This window comes from Chinchilla lanigera, unplaced genomic scaffold (genome assembly GCF_000276665.1).
Source record: "Chinchilla lanigera isolate Chin_1 unplaced genomic scaffold, ChiLan1.0 scaffold00035, whole genome shotgun sequence".
NCBI classification, from domain to species: domain Eukaryota; kingdom Metazoa; phylum Chordata; class Mammalia; order Rodentia; family Chinchillidae; genus Chinchilla; species Chinchilla lanigera.
Genome location: NW_004955436.1, coordinates 13,502,487 through 13,523,053, shown reverse-complemented (window position 1 = coordinate 13,523,053; position 20,567 = coordinate 13,502,487). Strand labels below are relative to the sequence as shown.

The 20,567-nt window shown below is 37.3% G+C and overlaps 1 long non-coding RNA gene across 1 annotated transcript in view; it reads right to left on the bottom strand.

Moving 5' to 3' along the window:
• The window catches only part of LOC102026253, a 40,868-nt gene extending 21,200 nt beyond the window's left edge, over positions 1–19,668 (bottom strand). The window contains exons 1-4 of the long non-coding RNA XR_261790.2: positions 19,605–19,668; positions 7,690–7,904; positions 4,479–4,595; positions 478–616 (exon numbers count right to left, since the gene is read on the bottom strand). This is a non-coding gene — a long non-coding RNA (uncharacterized LOC102026253). The remainder of the gene's footprint in view (positions 1–477; positions 617–4,478; positions 4,596–7,689; positions 7,905–19,604) is intronic.
• Positions 19,669–20,567: the final 899 nt, after the last annotated feature.

Below are 20,567 nucleotides of genomic sequence, written 5' to 3'. Positions count from 1 at the left end.
ACACAATCTTCTCTGTTTGTTCTTGCTTCCTGACGAATGACTAGGAAGGAAAGCAGAAAACAAGAACAATAGCAAAGATAAAAACTTACAGATATCCTCAAAGGCCCACACCTCTCTGAGGTGATGACTGGACTTACCTTTTACTTTTACTTCTGGGAACAGGATTCCCTGCTTACCTTTTACTCCCTGCAAGACGACAGATCTTGTCCTCAGAGGCAGAGTGACTTGGCTGAGGGAGGGAGTATCTGGGTGATCTTATTGGTGTTCCCATGGCATAAGCACGTACTTTGGATTTTTGATGCTTTGGTAATGGATGAAACTATATTAAATGGCCTGTTTCCTTCACTAGAAAGGTCCCCACTGTGATGGTTAATACTGATTGTGAACCTGATTGGCTTGAAGTTCCTAAGAGATTAGTCAAGCACATTTCTGGGTGAACCTAGGTGGATCATGAGGGTCTGACCTTGGAAACTGTACCTGGTCACTGGCCCCTTCCTTGTGTGCTCTTTCCTTACCTTTGCTTCCTCCTCCACCCACGAGTTGAGCAGCTTTCCTCTGTCACGTTCTTCCACCACGATGTTTGTGCCTTAGAGTCAGCCAACATGGACCAAAACCTCTGAAACAATGAACCAAAATACGGTCTTCTCCTTTAGGTTGTATATGTTAGGTACAACAGAAAGATGACTAATGCACCCACAAAACTTTTATTCACAGAGCATTTTATATGTTTTCATATTATTTATATTTTTAAACTACATATAAAAGTTGAAAAAAACTCAAACACTGAAATGGGGTATACAGTATAGTGAAAATTCTACCCATTCTCTTTACCTCTGTTTGATAATCTACCCTCTCCCGCTGTCTACTGGGACATACTAGGTTATCAACTACATATACAAGGTATTTTATACATAGGTCTGTGTATATATGCTGCTTTATGTATTTATACCTATATTTTTAAAGAAATACACACACACACACACACATACACACACTGGTTTAATACAGTGAAGTGTATTTTGCATTTTCACAGAAGCCACGGTGCAGTCTTAAGCCTTAGTAATCTTAGAAGTATGAACACCACAAATGTTTACAAAATTTTAAAATGTCAATCACTGAAATTTTATCTATACTTGTTTAGTTTTTTTATATTTTTGATAATACATTTGTCTTTTTTATCAGGAAGGAAAAACTTTCTTAGAGACTGCATTAGACTTCCAAAGTTAAGATGATGATAACTCTATCTTCCATGGAAACAGCAAAAGAACGGGGGTACCATAAATGGCTGTTATTATAACCACTCAACATCCACAGCTAACACATTAATCGGATACATTTCAGGTACTTTCCCAGTAACATTCACTGAGCCTAATTTTTTACTATTGTTCTGTCTAGCCCAGATTCTTCTTTAAATTCCAGCTCTCCACTTTGTCTTATCACACTGTAGATTACTACTTAATGATTCTCTAATTGTTTTGCTTATTTTAATCTGTTCTCTCCTTTCAGTTTATCAAATGCCTTAAGGCAGGGACTTCCTACTTTGTTGCTCATACCACCTGGCAGAGTTATTATCCTACAGTATTTGTATTTATAATAAGGAAAAAATAGAAACAAAGCTTTTGTACATAAAGAAGGGAAGAGTAATTGAAGGATGGTAGGAGAATGGGAAAAAAGAATCAAACATATCATGTACAGGTACAAATTCCCTATGATGAACGTGATCATTATGTATACCTAAAACGTATCAATGAACAATTAATTTTTTTAAATGTAGAAAGCTATTAGTTAGTTAGTGCATTTTGACATTAAAGTTTTTTAAATAGTGGCAAATGTTTCACACAATCTAGTAGGTCAGAAACTATTTTGCTTTACATTGTCAAGTGAAAAAGATAAGTTCAATGTAATATGTATAATATGACTCTATTTCAGTGAAGCAAACATACTATGTGTATTAGTCAGTTTTCTGTCATGGTGACAAAATAGCTGAAATAAACAACTGAAAAGAAAGACATGTTTATCTTGGCTCACAATTTCAGAGGCTTCTGAAATCCACAGTCTGTTGGGCTTGGCTCTTTGGGCCTGTGGCGGCACAGCATACCATTGAGGGAGCATGAGAAGGAGGATGTCTGTTCACTTCAGAGTGGCCAGAATGTAGGGGGAAAGCACACTCTCAGTGACCCAACTTCACCTCGGTAGGCCCCACTTCTTAAGGGTTTCACCATCTCCTGATAGAGCTATAGGCTAGCAATAAAGCATTTAGCATGTGGGCTCTTGAGATCCATTTATTTTTTTCATTCAATTTTTATTTTTCATTAGTCCGTGTTTGTAGTACCTAAAGATTATATTATTTCTCATGGGAAGCTGGTGCATGTACACAAACAATAACATGCAGTGTGTGAGAGTAAGAAGGAAGATCTATCCATCTTTCTATCTACCCGTTTTCCTTTTATTGTTGAAAAGCCTAGCTGGGAGGAGGAAGAAGAGGAACAGAAAAAGAAGGAGTGTCCTTTGATGTCATCATTTCACTTGGTAATGCAAGGACAAAGTACTTCAGAAAGTTTTTTTTTCAGTGAAATTACAATTCGATAGGAAAAAGAAAAGGCTAACATTTCAAAATAAAATGATACATGTTCTAATAAAATGCCAAAGTTCCATATATGGAATTCAGATGAATGATTAATGACCAGGGTAAGAGATAAGCAGACCAAATTAGCAGCTTCTATTTGCATTAGCTCTTCAAAAGTAGCTCCCTTTACAAAGAAAAAGCACAAACCACCTAAATGATGTCTAAAAGTCAGTGTTTCAAACACAACCCTCCTGTATACTGTCTAGTTTATCAAATAAGTCAAAAAATTCCAGGAAAACTATTGCTTGCATTATGAATACTAAGATGCAGGTTAAAAATTATATTTAATATCAGTCAACTGAAACAGTCATTCAAGCATACAATGGGAAAGTACCCTTGTCAACATGCAAGATAACAGGCCCTGCACCAGAAGTAAACCAGGGAGAAGATTAGATGTTCTACAGTTTTATCTTTACTACTTCTGCATTCATTAGATTTTCATGAGAATCTGCATTTAGACAGAAAGAATATATTTGCTGCAGATTAGTAAAGGTGTTATCTATTGTCCCAGATTCCTGAATCTATTTCCTTCATGTCCCTACCAAGAGTCCATTTCACAAGCAGAAACCACAATATAAAGCTAACCTTTACCCTGAAGACTAATCTTTACCCTCCATTTCTTTCTCTTCATGATTTCTTTCCCTCCAGATTGAAATGCAAGCATCCGAGATAATGAACAGGACAGTAAATCATTCAAATGTGAGGGGAGATTGCAGGGATCTTGATCATCGGATTGAAGATAGCTAAAAATTTATTGGACACCTTTAAAATATTTGAGTCCTTTGTGTAAACTAACACATGTAGTCTTCACCACAATTTCGCCCATATGGGCAGATCTATATCCATCAGCACCCTAACCAGCACAATAGGCGAGAAAGGCAATATAGTTCTGGCAAAGGTAGCCAACTTCCCCAGGTTCTCACCTCAGAATACCTAACACCAACACAGAGGGATCATCACACTGGTGTCATCTCCCTGCTGTGCTTCTATGCATTTTAGAGGTCATCTTTTAATTGGACAGAGGTCTCAGCCCAGTCAGGAAAGCACATACGGCATCCTCTACCAAGCAAAGTACCGAAAGGGTTCTCCATCTCTAATCTTGGCAATGTTTTAGACATTTTGGATCTAATTTATCCTTGTAATGTTTTATCATCAGCATAACTATGAAAAAGCTTGAATCAGTTTTTCAAAAAGTTATATGAATGCTTTTTAAAACACTACTCAAATGATAAATAGAAAGAAAAGAAAAATTTTAGCTTAGTATTTTCTGGTGGATTAAGCCTGTTGGCCAGTTAGAATTTAGTCCCATCTGATGCTGAGCCAGGGACTTGCTTTTAGTCAATCTTTTGGGAAACTTACAGGGGAAAAAAAACTGTTATTGTCTTCACGAGTTCCAAGATTTTGGTGTCAAAGAGATCTCTCAAGTTTTAATGGAATCTGTTGCTGCAAATCTTTCTTGATATCTTCGCTTAGCATAATATATATTCAACAGGTTTAGTGCTAAAGTTTTACATTGTTGGTCAGTATGACAGGAGTGGGCTTTGCTGCCTATACTTAGGGGAAGAGTACAAAAGATCAACTGCAGTAGAGAGACACAAAGGCCTCCATCTAAGGGTCTGAGATGCCCACTTCCTCCCACTCTGTGCCACACCTCATTGGCGAGCTCCAATCTGGCACAAAGATGCACAAGTACAAGACCTGAGTTCTCCTACAAGCTTTACCCTGAAGCTCAGCTCCACATCCCGACTGCCCGTCTCAGAAATGGATGGGCTCAGCCTTTCTTGACCTCCTGTCCTATCACAAACAAAGGCGCGTTCACTAGATTCCCTCAGACCCTCTAGGTCTCACCTACCCAGCACACCCTGGGGCAGTGACGTCACAGCTTTCAATGATGCAAACAGCCAGCGCGGCACACATGCAGTAGCTTCGCCATCACCGCCTTAAGACTTTGAGTTTGGGATGCTCCCAGCTTGAGAAAGGAAAACAAAATTATAATTTTAATTTTGGTGCTATGCATCTGTCAGAAAATAGGGGGCCTGGAATAGCCGCATGCTAAAAAATACTGGTCAAAACCACGAGGAGACTTTTTTAAAAAAATAAGAGGTTACCCAAAATCCTGGCTCCTCTTCCTTCCCAGCTGCTGCCGCACAGACCCCTTCACTATTCTCAGGGCCGGAAAGGCTTCTATGCACAGGGTTATTTGTGGTTAACATAAAGTAGACTGCAGACTTGGTGCCATTTGCTTTGCTTTGTTAAAAATAACATTAATACACATTCATTGTAGAAAATTTAGAAAATAGAAAAAAAGCATAAAGGAAATAAACATTGCTAATAAGCCCACCACTCCACTCGTTTTCTTAATAAAATCATGATTTAAAAGCAGAGAGATCAAAGGAACAAATATATACCCCAAAGTTTTTTGGTTTCATTTTACATAGCTTGGTCCCCAATGTTTAGTTAGCCAAGAAACTGGTAGCAAAATAACTAAGATAAGGCGTTGTACCTTAGAATCATGGCACCTTAGAGGCACAGTAATAAATGATCATCTTTCCAAACCTGAAACACTATGCAGGAATCTCTTCATGCTCCCTGAGAGCATATGTATCAGAATCACTCACTGCTTCCAGAAATGCTTTTACGGAGAGTTCGCTCAGTTTTATGAAGTTCAAATTGCTAAATCCTACCTCCCTCTTGTCCTCTACTCCTTGGTCCTAGTCAATACTCTGGTAAAACACTGTACATTTAATTCTCTCCTGTGCTATTTTAGCAATCAGTCACTGAATCTCCCAAATATTCTGACCTCAAGAACAACTTATTCTGGATATTTTATTCTGGATGAGTACTGCTTTATTCAAGTCATGGTCTTCACAACAGAACAAAACTCTCACTTTAATGAATGAAATGGGGATGTCATCCTCTTCCGTGATGTTGTCAATTAAGATCAATCAATATCTAATGATCAAAATCAGTTTAAAAAGACATATTCTAGTTATAGTGACTGACAATCAGCTCAGCATCACTGTCCACATCCTGTATTTCCACAGTGACATAGGTCAGAATCACCCTACTCCTCTAGCCGTAAAAGGAAAACTTAATGTCAGTACCTCCTGAATATGCAGGAGGTACTGTTACAGGACATACTGCTATACTGTGCTGGCAAATTTCATGTGTCAACTTGGTTAAGCTCTGGTGCCAAGTTCTTGAGTTAAAAACAAGTCTAGATCTTGCTGTGAAGATGTTTTAAAGACGTGTTTAACATTTATACCCGTAGACTTTCCTAAAACATTATTTACCATAATATGAGTGTACTGTATTCAATCTCTTGCAGGACTTAAGAAAAAAGACTGTAGTCCCCCAAGAGTGAAGGAATTTTGCCTCTGTATTGCTTTGGACCCAAGGTCCATTGGCTCTTACTGGAATTTCCAGCTTACCAGCCTATTGCCCCACAAATGTCAAGCTACATAATCAAGGGAAGAAATTACTTAAAATCAGCCTCAATCTCTCTCTCTCTCTCTCTCTCTCTCTCTCTCTCTCTCTCTCTCTCCCTCTCTCTTTCTCTCTCTTTCTCTGTCTGTCACTCATGCATTTGCAGCATTCTTCTCCTCTTCCTTTTCTTTCTTTCTCTACAATTCTTTACTTCCTTTTCCAGTGCTTAGGACACATAGCCAAACATGTCCTCCTAGCGAAATCTATCTCATATTTTGGTCTCAAAATAAATACCTTTATTTCTATATATGAATCATGGTTTTCTGGATCCATCTCCAAGACTTTCTTTGCCACTTCTACTTAGTGAAATGCCTTAAGACTTACTATTACCAATGAACCACAGTTCTTCCCTGAAAGTACTATCTAGCACCTCTCTGCAGGAAGCCTCATGGTATAAACTCACGTGGGTCTGATCACTGACACCTGTAGCAACACCCATAAAATACACACACCTCTGTTCTCTGCATAGTTCTGTTCTAGATCCTGTTGGTGTGGTTTCTTGTTGTTTTATCCATGTTCTTTTCTTTAGGACTTGATTTAATTCAAGTTTGTATTTGTCCTTTATATGAAAAGATCCTTTAAGGACACTGAATAGACCTTAAATCCTTCCAGAGCTATTCTGATCATCAGGAGTTCCATGATAAACATTTTTTACTTTAACTTATTTAAATAACTTGAGGCTTATTGGTATGAGTGAAGGAAAGAACTAATCACAGAACTGGCTAGAATTGCCATGCCATTGAGCCCTATTTGGATTTTGTTTTAAAATAACTGGAATATTTAAATTATTGCCTTATATCAGTCAGGGTTTACTAGAGGAGCAGATATAATACAAGATAAACAAATGTACAAGAAATTACAAGTTTGGCTTACAATGGTCAGCTACAGAGTTGGATGAGGAAGCGTGTAGAGGGTGTCTGCACGCTGGAGATTGAGAAGCCCAGCTGCAGGCCTGGAGCTCACTGTAGTGTCCGTGCAAGTCCGTATTGAAAGGCTGATGGGCCTGCGGCGGAGTGCTGAAGAATCTACAATGAAGGCTGGAGAGCCAACACCAGAAGGCTGAAGAGTCCAGATGGAAGCCCAACAGTCTGCACCAGAAGCCAGGAGATGACCAAGCTGAAGGCGAAGACTGGAGCTCCCCAGAAGAACCAGCAGCCAGTCCTTCCTCAATTCCTTTTTTTATGCAGTCTACCCGCTCTGGGGGGATGGGGGTTGTCCTCTACACCCACACCCTCTGCACTCCCTCCTCTTGCACAGGCTCAGGATGAATACAAAGTAAGCACCCTGCTCCCTGCTGAGTCACATAGTTAACCTTCGAAACTTCTCAAGTTAACACAATAAACAACATCCCAGAAGGGTAAGGGCGTGTCCTTTTCACCCCAAGATGCAGAACTACTGAGTCACTTAGCCAAAGCTCTAGACTCCCCAAGTTGACACAGTGTATCAACCGTAACATGCCTTTTATCCAATTGCTATCAAGACTGACATCCTAGGGCTCCATTGTTAAGCTGTAAGGATTTCCCAAAGCATACATGCAGAGAACATTAAATGAAATTGTATAATGCTTCTCAACTCACCTGGAAATCTTTTGAAAATGCAGATTTTGAACAGAAGGTCTGGGCTGAGCCTGAAACACTACAGCCCTGACAACCACACAGGTGATGCTAATCAGAGGCCATGCTGTGCTTGATGTGCAGCAGGTGGAGAGGACACAGGCGTTGAGATCAGAAGGAAGTGCAAGCCATGACTCTTGAACTTACTGACACTGGACAATGCCTGGGGGAACTAAATACTGGCAAAGATCAAATAAGTAAATATGTAAATACAGGGTAGTGTCTGGGACTTCATAGCTGTTCAATAATCTTTTAATTTCGTTCCTACCATCTGAATGACTAACCGAGTCTATATGTATTACACCACTCATAATAGCTAGTTACTTAGACTTGATCAGTTTATAATAATGGCAGTTTGCCAAAACACCAAAATTGTTTTCTTTTTCATTTCCTTTTAATTTTTTTTGCTTTTAATACTTATAGAATAAGAAGTTATTTTGTATTCCATTTACTTTCATATCCATAATCCATTGTGTGGGCTTTGAAGTCAAATAGATCTAAGTCTGCAATCTACCTTGTCACTTATTGCCTGAGCCCTTGTGCAAGTTACTTCATCTGTACAAACTCTATTCGCTGCACTTTAAAAATGAGTATAATAGCTATCAGCCCACAGAGATATTAGGAGGGCTGGGTGAAATAATACCAGAATGCCACTGTTAGTAAGTGGCATGGCTTATGTCAGCAATCTATGCCAGATACTTCTTGTGCTTTATACCTGAAAGATGGTAAGGCTGGCAAAACTGCCAAAGAGACTTGGTTCACAGCCTTGACTGCTCTTCTTCATCAAAGTCAAGGTTGTAATGAGAAAGAATAGGACTCAAGTCTGGGATGGGGACATTTGGGGGGAAAATCTGAGAACTGAAAATCCCCAGAGTCAAAAGAACCCAGTGACTGGTAGAAGTCCTTTCCCACTCACAGGAGAAGAACAGTTTCTGCTCACCCAAAGGTCCTGCTGAGTGCAAGTGTCTTCCCGAGACAATGTTCATCTTTCTCAAGATCTGTCCCTTCATTACTTATTGCCTGCCGGTGAGCAAGTGTCAAGATGAAGCATAGCTCAATGAGGAATTACAGTCCTCTTAGAGAAAATAGCTTTCACATCAAAAATTGCTTCATCTTGCAAAAAATAGGGACAAGACCTATATATGTAGCAGTGTTTCTTAAGGGTGTAGGTCTAGAAGGGACAGATTACAAAGGCAAGTAGATTACAAGGTTAGTCAGAAACAGGTGCACTCTCCCATGACTGACGGTTCAGTGTTGTACCAATCAACCACTGCTGCAAACAACCAGAGTCTCAGTGACATTCTGCAATAAACATTTATTTCTCACTCTACTGAGGTTTGTCTCATATAACCCGGGTGTGGCTGAGCCTGCTCAAAGCTGTGGGCAAATCTGCAATTCATGTCTTTCATATTCCTTGGACCAATGGTTATTCAAGGCCTTGTCTTGAATAATCCAGAATAGGAGTTAAAGAGGCCAACTCACGTGTACATTACACTTTCAAGCATCTGACCCTATTATGTTCAGTAACATCCCAGTGGCCAAAACAAGTCAGGTAGCCAAGTCCAGAGCCTAAATATCCCAAACAAATTTCCTTTTTACTATTTACATATGATATGTTTGCCCACATAGAAAACAAATATACTAGACTAAAAGAGGCCATGATAAAATGTTGAGATATAAAATCAGGATTCACAGGGAATTACATTATTATTCACTAGCAAATAATTTTTAAATATTATCTGTACTGATAAAAATTTAGAAATAAAGATAATACTCTGTAAAAAGATATCATTTATGTTTGATAGAAGAAGGAAAACATGTAAAGATACAAATACCATGGGGCTGGGGATTTAGCTCAGCGGCACAGCGCCTGCCTGGCAAGCATAAGGTTGAGAGTTCAATTCCCAGTATCGGAAAAAAAAACAAAAAAAAAAAGACAACAACAAAAAAAAGATACAAATACCACGAAAGACAAACGGGACATGGGTGGAGAACATTTGGAAACATTTTAAAAGATGTATGTACTTAAAAACATATATTCAAGCTGGGAAGACTCAAAATCATAAAAGATATCTTTTTTTTTTTTTTTTGTCTTTTTGAGACAGGGTCTCACTATGCAGCTCAGGCTGGCCTTGAGCTCACTTTGTAGCCCAGGCTGGCCTTGAACTTGCAACAATCACCCTGTCTCAGCCTCCCAAGTGCTGGGATTACAGGCGTGTGCCACCACACCCCGCAAGATATTATTTCTTTACCAAAAAAATCTCAAGTTCAATTTTCACAACTCAAGCACAATGTTTTTGATGCTTTGACAATTTATTTTAAAGTTTATACAAAAAGCACTACAAAAAAATGAATAAATGTAGCCAGGCTTGGTGGTAGCCTGTGATTCTAGCTCTAGAAGGGTGTGATAAGAAGATCACAAATTGGAGTCTAGCCTAGGCATCTTAGTGAGACCCTGACTCAAAGTAAAAAATTATAAAGTGCTAGGAATGTAAGTCAGTTTAATCCTCCCTAACACCACAAAAAAGGGTAAATTTGACTGCATTCAAAACTGTGGGAGAAGTGCATCATGATCATGAGTTCCTGCAGGCAGTACAAGCATGAGTACATGCATACCAAGAGGGCTGTCACACTGAGGTACCAGAAAAGTCTCAAGGCAGGAAGTAAAAATGGGAAACTGAGGCCTCATACCGACAGGGTGCAGCTATGCAAAGCTCACCCAGTCTTCTGCGGAATGGGACTTAGCATCAGTGGTTGGAGTACAGGTGGGAGTGGGAGGACAAAGCAGTACTCAGGCCATCACATGAGAATTAATTTTACCCAGTTAGTTGTAATTTACTTATGTTTAAAGATTTTTATGTACTTTATCGGTATCGGTAGCTTGATAATTCCAATAGCACAAAATGCTTGTGGTTTCGCTGGAATTTACTCACAGTGGTTAGTTTTCTTATGTGTTTAGTAAGTTTGATTCTGGACGCTTTGGTTCATCTGTTTCCAAGAAAGCTTAGCAGCCTAAATTGAAGATGCTTAGGTCTGGAGAACTACGTTTGTTTATATTAGAAGGAAGGAAGTATTACTGAGTAGCTTTCTCTTTCATGGAAAGTTCACGGGTTCATCCTGAAGGTTTCTATTCACCTCTCCTGTCTTTCCCATTCCCCAAGGTGTAGCTTTCCAGTTATAGCATGAATGCAGACACTTGTCTTAAAACCAAAGTTATTTTGAATTTGTTCATGGTTCCATTTTCTACACATATTTTTGTGCTTTGGGTTGGAAGTGGCAGTTTTGTTAGAGTTTTCTTTTTTTACTGCAAGCCCCAAAAACCTGATAAAATGTTTTATGCAGACTCATTATTTTCCTAGGAGGACCCTTCAGAGAATCTGGTCTGCCATCCGGACAGAAGCCAAAGCTCTGGGTACATAACACTGGACAGAGCCTCGCGGCCTGGTTAGCTGCTCTCCAACTATATCAGTACCTACTTCCTTTGTATAAAACACGTCACACTGGCTGTGAGCCAGACCTTGCCCTTTACCATGACTTCTGTCCTTTTAATCTCTTTAGTGTAGAATTTTTAAAACATCTTGCTCATGCCTTTTCTTCTTTACTGAAACTACAGTGATTTCTCTGCTAGTTTTGTTCTAACAGCAAAAAGCAAATGTGCCTAGTCTTCATAACTTGTACCTTGATCTAATTAAATTATATCATAAGATAAGAACAGAGAACTGATTACAGTGTTGTGAAACAATAGCGAAGCTAGTTAGTAAATTCTAAAACACTTTATAATTCTGTTTGCACTTTTTAATTCTGGCCAACAACCAGAGAGAAAAATGAAAAGAAGTTCGCTACTGAAATGTAAGCACAGATCATCTCAACTTTAAATCACATACTAACCGACTCCTCCAGACTACAATGCTTTGCATGCTTTGCTCTAGCTCTAGAAAATACAGTGTTCTCTCTCCCTCCTTCACTTGTATCCTTCAACCAACAACTGAGGAAGTAGGAAAACACCGCGATTCTTTTTCTGCTCCTCTTCACATGTAAACCAAATTCTGTATCTTAGGATCTGACTCCACTTAGCACCCTAAAAACACTTTAGTTAGGACACATCTTTTCTTCCCTCCAGTGCTAGTTAAGAGGATATTTTCTCCCATCCAAGTACTAACCAGGCCAGACATTGCTTAGATTCCAAAATCAGGCATTTGCAGGGTGGTATGAGTATAGACAAAAAGAATATTTTCCTAAGCTCCAGCTGTCGGTGGCTTCCTTGTAGAGTTTAACTCTTTTTGGTAGTTGAACTAAACAAAGAAAAGATAAGAGTGAACAATATGATCGGAAGTAAAAACTTCATGTGTCATCATCTCTTAAAAACTATTATCTACACCATTTTTCTCCAGTTCTTAAATTACAAGTTATAAAAATATGCATAATTTTGCCTCCCAATGCATTTACTGTACTTCAGAAGATGAAGTAATAAGTTCATGTTAGAAAATAGAACTCATTTTCTAAGCTTCTACTCTAAATAAAGGAAATTCTAGCTAACACCATTACTAAAAGTAAAAACTAGAGAAAGTATTTTCAAGGATATGCTTAAAAGAAAATGGATCTACCAAGACATGAAGATTTATTGGGACAGAATTTGGGAAAGGATAGAATTCAGGGAATATGAACTGAATGTTGGAGGCTGATTTCCTCCAGGAACAAACAGTTCCGCATTAGCAGTGGAGCAACTGTTAGCCTGAGAACCATGCTTTTGCAAACTAGCAGAACCAGTAATCAGGAATTGGAGTTTTGATCCTGACAAATAATCCTGATAATTCTCCTAGCTTTTATGCTTCTATATACCTTTGGAACTAATGCTGATGTGGAAATAAAGGACCTTCACAGTGACTAAAACTTATCTTCAAATTAGGAAATCCTTGAAATAGCACAGAGTGAATTTTAGATTGCTAGCTCTGTGCAGACACTGGGCAAATGCAAAGGCAAAATTTGAAGCCTCAAATATATTTACAAAAGTAATTTTTCAAAATTGATTTCTGGCCTACACTGAAAAACAGTGTCACATTAGAAAAGATAATAACATGTTCAAGGAAATGAGCAGAAACAAATCAAGAAACAGGTATTGGCAATATGTAGACTTAAAAGATACAAACTGTAAAATGACTGTGTTTTGTGTGTTTAAATATATAACAGACAAGATTAAGAATTGAAACTGAAAGTTATAAAGAACTAAATAAAATAAAAAATTGGGATTCAAATAATATTCATGAAGATTAGAAATCAATCAATAAATAAAATAGATTTGATCCAGCTAAAGACAGAATTAGTAGTTCTAAAATAATTAGAATATACAAACATTTGAACTATCAAACACAGAGCAAAGGGAAAATGGAGGCAGAGAAGAATTTGTAAGAGATCATAGATGAAATTTTCCAAAACTGATGAAAGATATTGAGATACAGATTCAAGAGTTCTTATGGTAAAACAGCACATCTGTATCTATCAGAACAAACTCACTAAAACTGAGAGAAGAGGAGGTGAAAGGGGGAGGAGAAAAGAGAAGCAGGAAAGAAAAAGAGGGAAAAGATGTTACAAAGCACCAAAAAATATTAGATTATCTTCAAAGAAGCAACAATTCGACAGACATATACCTTTTCAACAGATAAAAAATTAAAAACAAGCAAATGGAATAATACACAAATATGTACATAGGATGTAGAAAAGTACTGAGCCAGAATTTTATACTCAATAAAAAATATACATCACTTAAAGGATGAAAGAGAAGCAAATATTTTAGAGTATTCCACTCTTGAGGACTTACAGTAAATGGTAGTCCTGAGACAAAGGAAAATATATTCTGTGAACATTTTCAATCCAGAAAGAAACTGAAGGGCTAATCTATAGGTAAATCTAAATAAACATTGGCTATATGTAATACAAAGTCTGAAATGTTAATGCAAGTTTGTACTAGATCAGTGAATTATCATGGGAATCACATAAACAGACCTATGCATAGATAATTGATTTATGAAAAAGTTAGCTCCATAAGGTAGTGGGGAATGACATGTGCTGAGATAACTGGGTATCAATATTAAAAATTCAAGTGGTCCTCCACTTCACACCATGTATAAAAAGAACAGAAAATTCACTAGTCTCAAAGCAAATAATTGATAAAAGTGCTACATTACAACAAACAAAAATTTAAAGTAGTTACTCAAAACACAAGACCTAAACCAAAATAAATAAACAGATAAGAATAACACACATTCTTTTCAATGAACTAAGCTAAAATAGTAGTATACATTAAGCAAATTAGAATACATATTAAAACATCTTTGAAACAATGGAATATGTAATTTGGGGAAGTAATTGAACTTCTCCCTACTTCCTACTTATCTTCTATTTTGAAGATAATGATACACAGGGCATTAACTCTTTTATTATTTTCTTATGAAATATTATTATATTTTTTTATAAAGTAAAAAAAATTCAGTAAAACGAACAAAGGCCAGGGATGTAGCTCAGTGGCACAGCGCCTGCCTGGCAAGCACAAGGTTGTGAGTTCGATTCTGGATACCACAAATAAATAAAACAAACAATAACAACAATAAAAACAAAACTGAGCCTGGAAGTGGGCTCTGGAGGAAAGGGATGCAAAAACAAATGAAATCATGAAGAACCTCTGTTTACCAAAGGACACTATCAAGAGGGATGAGCCACAGTTTGGAAAGAGTGTGTGCCATACAGACATCAGACAATGGGCTCCACTACCAAGTCTACATAAGCTACCTGCAGAGCAATAAGATAAAAATATCCCCACAGTAAAAAATAGGCCAAAACAATTTGAATAGGGATGTACTTCAAGGAAGAAAAAGTCAAAAGTGCTGAATAAGCATGTAGAAAAGGGCTTACTGTATTAGTAATCAAGAAAATGAAAAATAGAACCAAAGTGAGTAAACACGCACAAGAATGCCTTCAGAGGCAACAGGCGACAGACACAAGTGTCGGTAAAGATGTGCAGCAAATGGAACTCTTAAGAACTTGACGACTGAAATGTAAATCAGTATAATTTTTTTGAAAACTGTGACATTCTTTATCTATTTACTGACTCAGTAACTTGCCTCGCCCTTACATGCCAAGAGGAAGTGAATGCATGAGCACTGGGATATGAACAAGAACGTTATAGTAGCACTGTAGCTAATTACCCTAAGCTGGGAACAACCCAGCAGAAGTAGGTACCAAAAATTCTGGTATATGTGCACCATTTTTATGAATTGCGTCATTTGCAGTAGTTTGAATTTTTATGAATTCTACAACCCAGAACAAAACTGGGTGATTGTCACAAACATAATATGAAATGAAAGACCTCCCAAATAAAAGAATGTGCACTAGATGACTCCATTCACATAAATTTCAACAATCTGGCACTAACCTATAATGTTAAAGACACATAATTATAGGGTATATCTATAAAGAGAAGCATGCATGTGATTACCATAAAAATTATGGTAATGGAAATCTTGAAGAAAGGAAAGTAAGGGACAGTAACTAGGGTATACAAGGGATATTTCTGAGTCTTAGTTCTATTTCTTTCTAAATCATGTTTTTAAGGGTGTTCCTTTTTTAAGAAATCATTGAATTTAATATTTTTGTTGTTTATTTTCTGTACCTGTTTAAGATTCAGGATAAAAAAGTTAAAACTAAACTAAAAAATAAATAAAATTAATTTCAACTAGGGAGTCTACTTTTTTGTAGGAAATCATCTTTGCTACTTTTCTCTTCAGACTATGAAGAGTAGAGAATGCAATGTAAAGTGTAGAACATTTCATCTTGGAAAGAGGGTTTTTATGCTGTAGTCCTAACAGAAGTTCATGAGCTTGTGGTTTTTTATTTTGATTTTAATAGCTCTTAAAGAGACTGAGTAGTAAGTAGTCATAAGTATATTGTGACTCAGAAAAGTTTTCTTGAAGGGGGCTATTTTTTCTTCTCTTTCTTTCATTTTCATACCTAAAGAAAACACACATTAAAAAAAAAACAAACTACAACAAAGGGCACATTGCTATACAAAAGCAACTGAAATTCAGTATGAGAATGCTCTTCTTCTTTGTTAATGTTTAGTTCATTTTGCCAAAAGCCTTTTCAGATGGTACTTTTTGTCTTTAGTTTTCTCCTTTTCTCTTAACAGTTCCTTCAAGTTACAAGTACTCCCAAACAACCTTAATTCAAATGCCTTTAATTATAAGTTGGAATGCATGTTTTCCCACTTTCTACTGCTTTAAAATTTCCCAACAGTAATGACCTCACTGCTATTCTGAAGCTCAAAACCACATGTGTAGCTACTAATACAAAGTGGATTTGTGCCAAGTGTTGCTCCTGTCCTCCAAACTTAAGAGCACTTATGAGATTATGATCATTAAAATCCCTGGAGGATGAGAATCTTAAATTCAGGCACATCTTCTGCCCAATCCACTATTGCTCATGCTCAGGTTGATTTTTGGATTAGAGTGTAGAGATGGCTATTGTGTTGATATGGCAGATTTATCCATGCTTTTTTCCAAGAACACAGATATCTTGAATTAGTATCAATACAGCTCTGTTGGAGTTTACCAGAGTTCTTTAGAAGTCTTCTGCGATCTGACACTTGGCAATTAATGTACTAAATTAATAGCCCAACACCCCCAAACACCCAATTCATCACCAATTCCTAATTAATTATTCTTGACAGAGCTCAAGGCACCATCGCTTGTTGCTCATATTACTGTGATGACTTCTTTCCTGATCCCCTTGCCTTAAATCTTGACCCTTTTTCAGTGATCATGTGAAAAGGTAAAATATCCTCTCACTCAACCTGTTTGCACAGTTTCTTCCTTCCAAAGTGTCCCCATGTTCTCAGAATAAAGTTCAAATTCACTGCAGGCCTCCGAGGAGCTCCTGATGGTGTGAAGATGCCCTGTTCTCCAGGACCTCAAATTACTAGAGGTTGCCTGAGACGTCCCTGTTCTGCCACCTACAACCCCGCTTCCATACCCGCTCTCTTCCTCACTGACCTTCGTATCATTAATAGCTATGTTCTGCTTGGCCTTTTTGTCTCAGCTTAGATATCACATTTTCTGACTCTCCTTTTCTAAATATTCAAGGCAAGATTACAAATGACTCACTCGGCATCTTCACAAGACTTTTAGCCCCATAACATTCTCAGCTCCTTGAATTAACTGTTTCCTATTCCATCTAAAGCACAATCTTTGAGGGTGAGAGCTGTATCTGTACCAATGACTAACAAGCGCTGTCCTGGAACAGACTGGGGACTCTACTACTACTTCTGCTATGGCTAATAATAATGATAATAATAATATGATAAGTGAATGGTAGATTAATGAAAAAGATTTGGCTTAAAGTGGTTTTCAAAAAGCTGTACTAGCTTCAGGCAGTGATGCATGCCTGTTATCCCAGCATTTGGGAGTCTAAGGCAGAAAGATTGTAAGTTCAAGGCCTGCCCAGGCAATTTAGAGAGACATTGTTTCAAAATAAAAGATTTGTGGAAAGGAAAGGTTGAGGATGCAGTTCAATTTGAAGACTCCAAATTCAATCCTAGTACTGAAAAAAGAAAGAAAGAAAAAGTTGTGTTATTGTTCACTATAAAATAGTACTTGGATTATGGAACTCTGTCCGGAAGAATGGTCATGATATACAACAGGATATAACTTGCATGATGGACTGAAGCAGAGATACTATAAACCATACACAGGGGAGGAAATGTTTTAAGGACGTCTGGGAGATATGTTTCAAGTATCTGGCAAAAATTTGAGAAAACCAAACCGATTAGCATTAATGCAAAGTGAAATAAATCAGACACACAAGCTGAATTATCATACGGTATCTCTCATTTGAGTAAGGCGAAGTACAAATAAAAAACAAAATAATTTATGGACAGAAAGACAGGAGGAAATAGATCTTTTGGAAATAAGTAAGGAGAAGGAGTGGGGAAGGAGATATTAAAAGACTCAGGATGTATTACTTTCGTGTGTCAAATACCCACAATGAATATAAACGTAATATGCCATAAACATGCACCAAAAATAATAATGATAATAATAATAATAACAAGAAGAATAAAGATGAGGAAAGGGTTTTGGAGAAGAAGGGAGGGAGGTATGTAGAAAGGGGAAAATAATAAAAAAAAAATCAAACTGTGTTATGTACATGCATTTATTCCCTAAGATGAATGCAAACTTCATGGACGGCAAAATGTGTTAATAAAATTTTTCCATTCTAATGTAGGGTTGCGTAATTGTTTTAAAATTATATTTACAATTACTTTAAATTTTTTGAATATTGTTTATACAGAAGGTATGTAAATAGTGTACTTTTCTGTTACATAGCTTTTTAGTAGAATTCAAATTGAACCAAGGTCTAGCTTCTAAATACAAAGGATCACGTTTTTAGCACATAGTATGAAAAATGCATTCCAGGGTTCACTGTTCCCCCTTTGAGAACAATACACAAATTCGAGGTACAAGTCCGAATGTAAAGGACTGTTCAAAACTGAAAGTATGGCTGTTTGAAAAGGATTTTCTAACTGGTTAAAATAGTTCAAGGAGAATATTGTTAGTACCATACACATAGCTGGGGGAGAAATGTGTACAGTTCCTAAACTGTGTGCATATTGTCATTGTCAAAGCATTGAAATAGACAAACATATATGGTTAAGTGGCTTCAGCTCTTTGTTTCTCGGGATAAATACAAGTGTACATAATACACCAAATCTGTTTATACGTCTTGATTAGAAAATGCGTTTAAATTGTGTATTTCACTTTTCTGGCTTCCGCAAGGAAATCGTAACCCAAATTTGACATTACGAGCAAGACAAAATAAGCAATACATGGAACTCTTTTCTAAACTGAAACTGACTTACAACACAAAACAGTTTTCTTTATTGTACGCCTGACTTAGCTTTGCTAGAAGATCGCACTTGAGCCATGTACTCCACAACCATAGCTTTCTATTTTTCCCATTTAAAAACAAAGTAAAAGCAAAAACAAATAATAACCCCAACATTCCAATTAGAAACACATAGAAAAATTTAAAACTAATTTCATTTCCTCCATAACTTCATTATTTTTATGTCAAACATTTTCATTTTGTTTAACTAAAATATGCTTAAAATGAAAGTTAAAATATAATACAATTTGCATTTTGAAATATTGCTTCAATAAATCCAGGCTCTCTTTATATTAGATCGGGGCTATATTTTCCTATTTATACGGAGGCAATGAAAGCACTATTCTTTTTCAGTTCATGAGTCTATGTAGTTGTTCATTTTGCCCAGGTGTAAAATGGACAACATTTTGACACACAACAGAAATTTAAGATGTTTTCATATGTTAATTTGTAGTATTAAAGGAGAAATGAAATGATATGTGTTTAAATGCATGTATATGTCTCTTACAGTCTGAATAGCAGAAAATGAATGTGTGAAAAAATACAAAGGAAAGATCATTAGAAGATACTGAAGGAAAGCAAATGTATTTGCTTCCTGTTTTCACATATATAGACTTCACTAAGGTTATCCCATTATAAGAGAGAGACATCCTCTTACAAACCATCTTGAAATTGTGTTCCAAGATAGGACCTCATGGCTTCTTTCGGTGGCCCTCAACCTTATTGCCAAAGTCACTGTGGTCACCAGAACCTTGCTTTTCTAGGACTGAAAATATTTTGTTACTCAAAAAACATGTCACATTATTTACATAAATATAAATAAATTATGTTTATCGTATAATTTAGATAAAGAGCGCTTAGGTCGAAATCAAAATAAAAAACGGGTCATTTGCACTGAAAGCAGCATCTCTGAGAAAGGCCGAAGGTATTTATAGAACAGCTCTCACCATGCTGCTCGAGCCCCGACTCCATCTCTCCTTTCTTGACAGCGCTCAGCTTTGTTTTTCCTGTTTCCGAGTGCCCCATCCATCTGTGTGGCTAGGATAGAGCACCGCATAACAGGTACTTTCTACAGTACAGAAATTCGTTCTTCACCGCTTTGAAGGCCGAGAAGTCCAAGACCATGTCATTGGCGTCTGCTAAGGGCTTTCTTGCTGTGTCCTCAGATGGCCAAATGCAGAAGGGCAAGAGAGGACAACTGTTGTGTCCTTAAATGGCAGAAGAGCAATAAGGAAGGCAAACCTACACCCACGGGGCCTTTTTATAGTACCTTTAATTCATTCATGAAAGTGAAGCCCTGGGGCTGGGATTTAACTCGGCAGCACAGCGCCTGCCTGGCAAGCGCGAGGTCTTGAGTTCGATTCCTGGTGCCGGGGGAAAAAAAAAAAAAAAAAAGAAAAAGAAAGTGAAGCCCTGAGAACTTCAACACTGCCCGCAAGGTTTCCAACTCCCAACACAATTGCTTTGGGAATTACATTTCTTTTTTTTTTTTTTTTTTTTTGCAGTATTGGGGTTCGAACTCACGACCTTATGCTTGCCAGGCAGGCGCTTGTGCCACTGAACTATATCCCCAGCCCTGGAAATTAAATCTCCAGCATGTGGAGGGAACATATTCAGACCAACTTTCTGATTATGCTTCTTGCATGAAAGAGAAGCTTCTGTAAAGTTCTTCAAAATTCTAAGAGATGAAGGATAAATATAAAATGCACAGAATATTAAGAAAAGTAGTGCACTATTTCTAAAAAGCCCAAATTTTAAAATTATTTGAATGTTGCTGTCCCACACCATACAAAAAGATGAAAATGTCCAAAAGAAATTTTTTAAAGACAGGATAAATTTATCATCCACCTTTCTGCTGGAAACACCATCTTCTAGTAATCTGCCAAACTGACAATCAGAAAGGGGAAGAG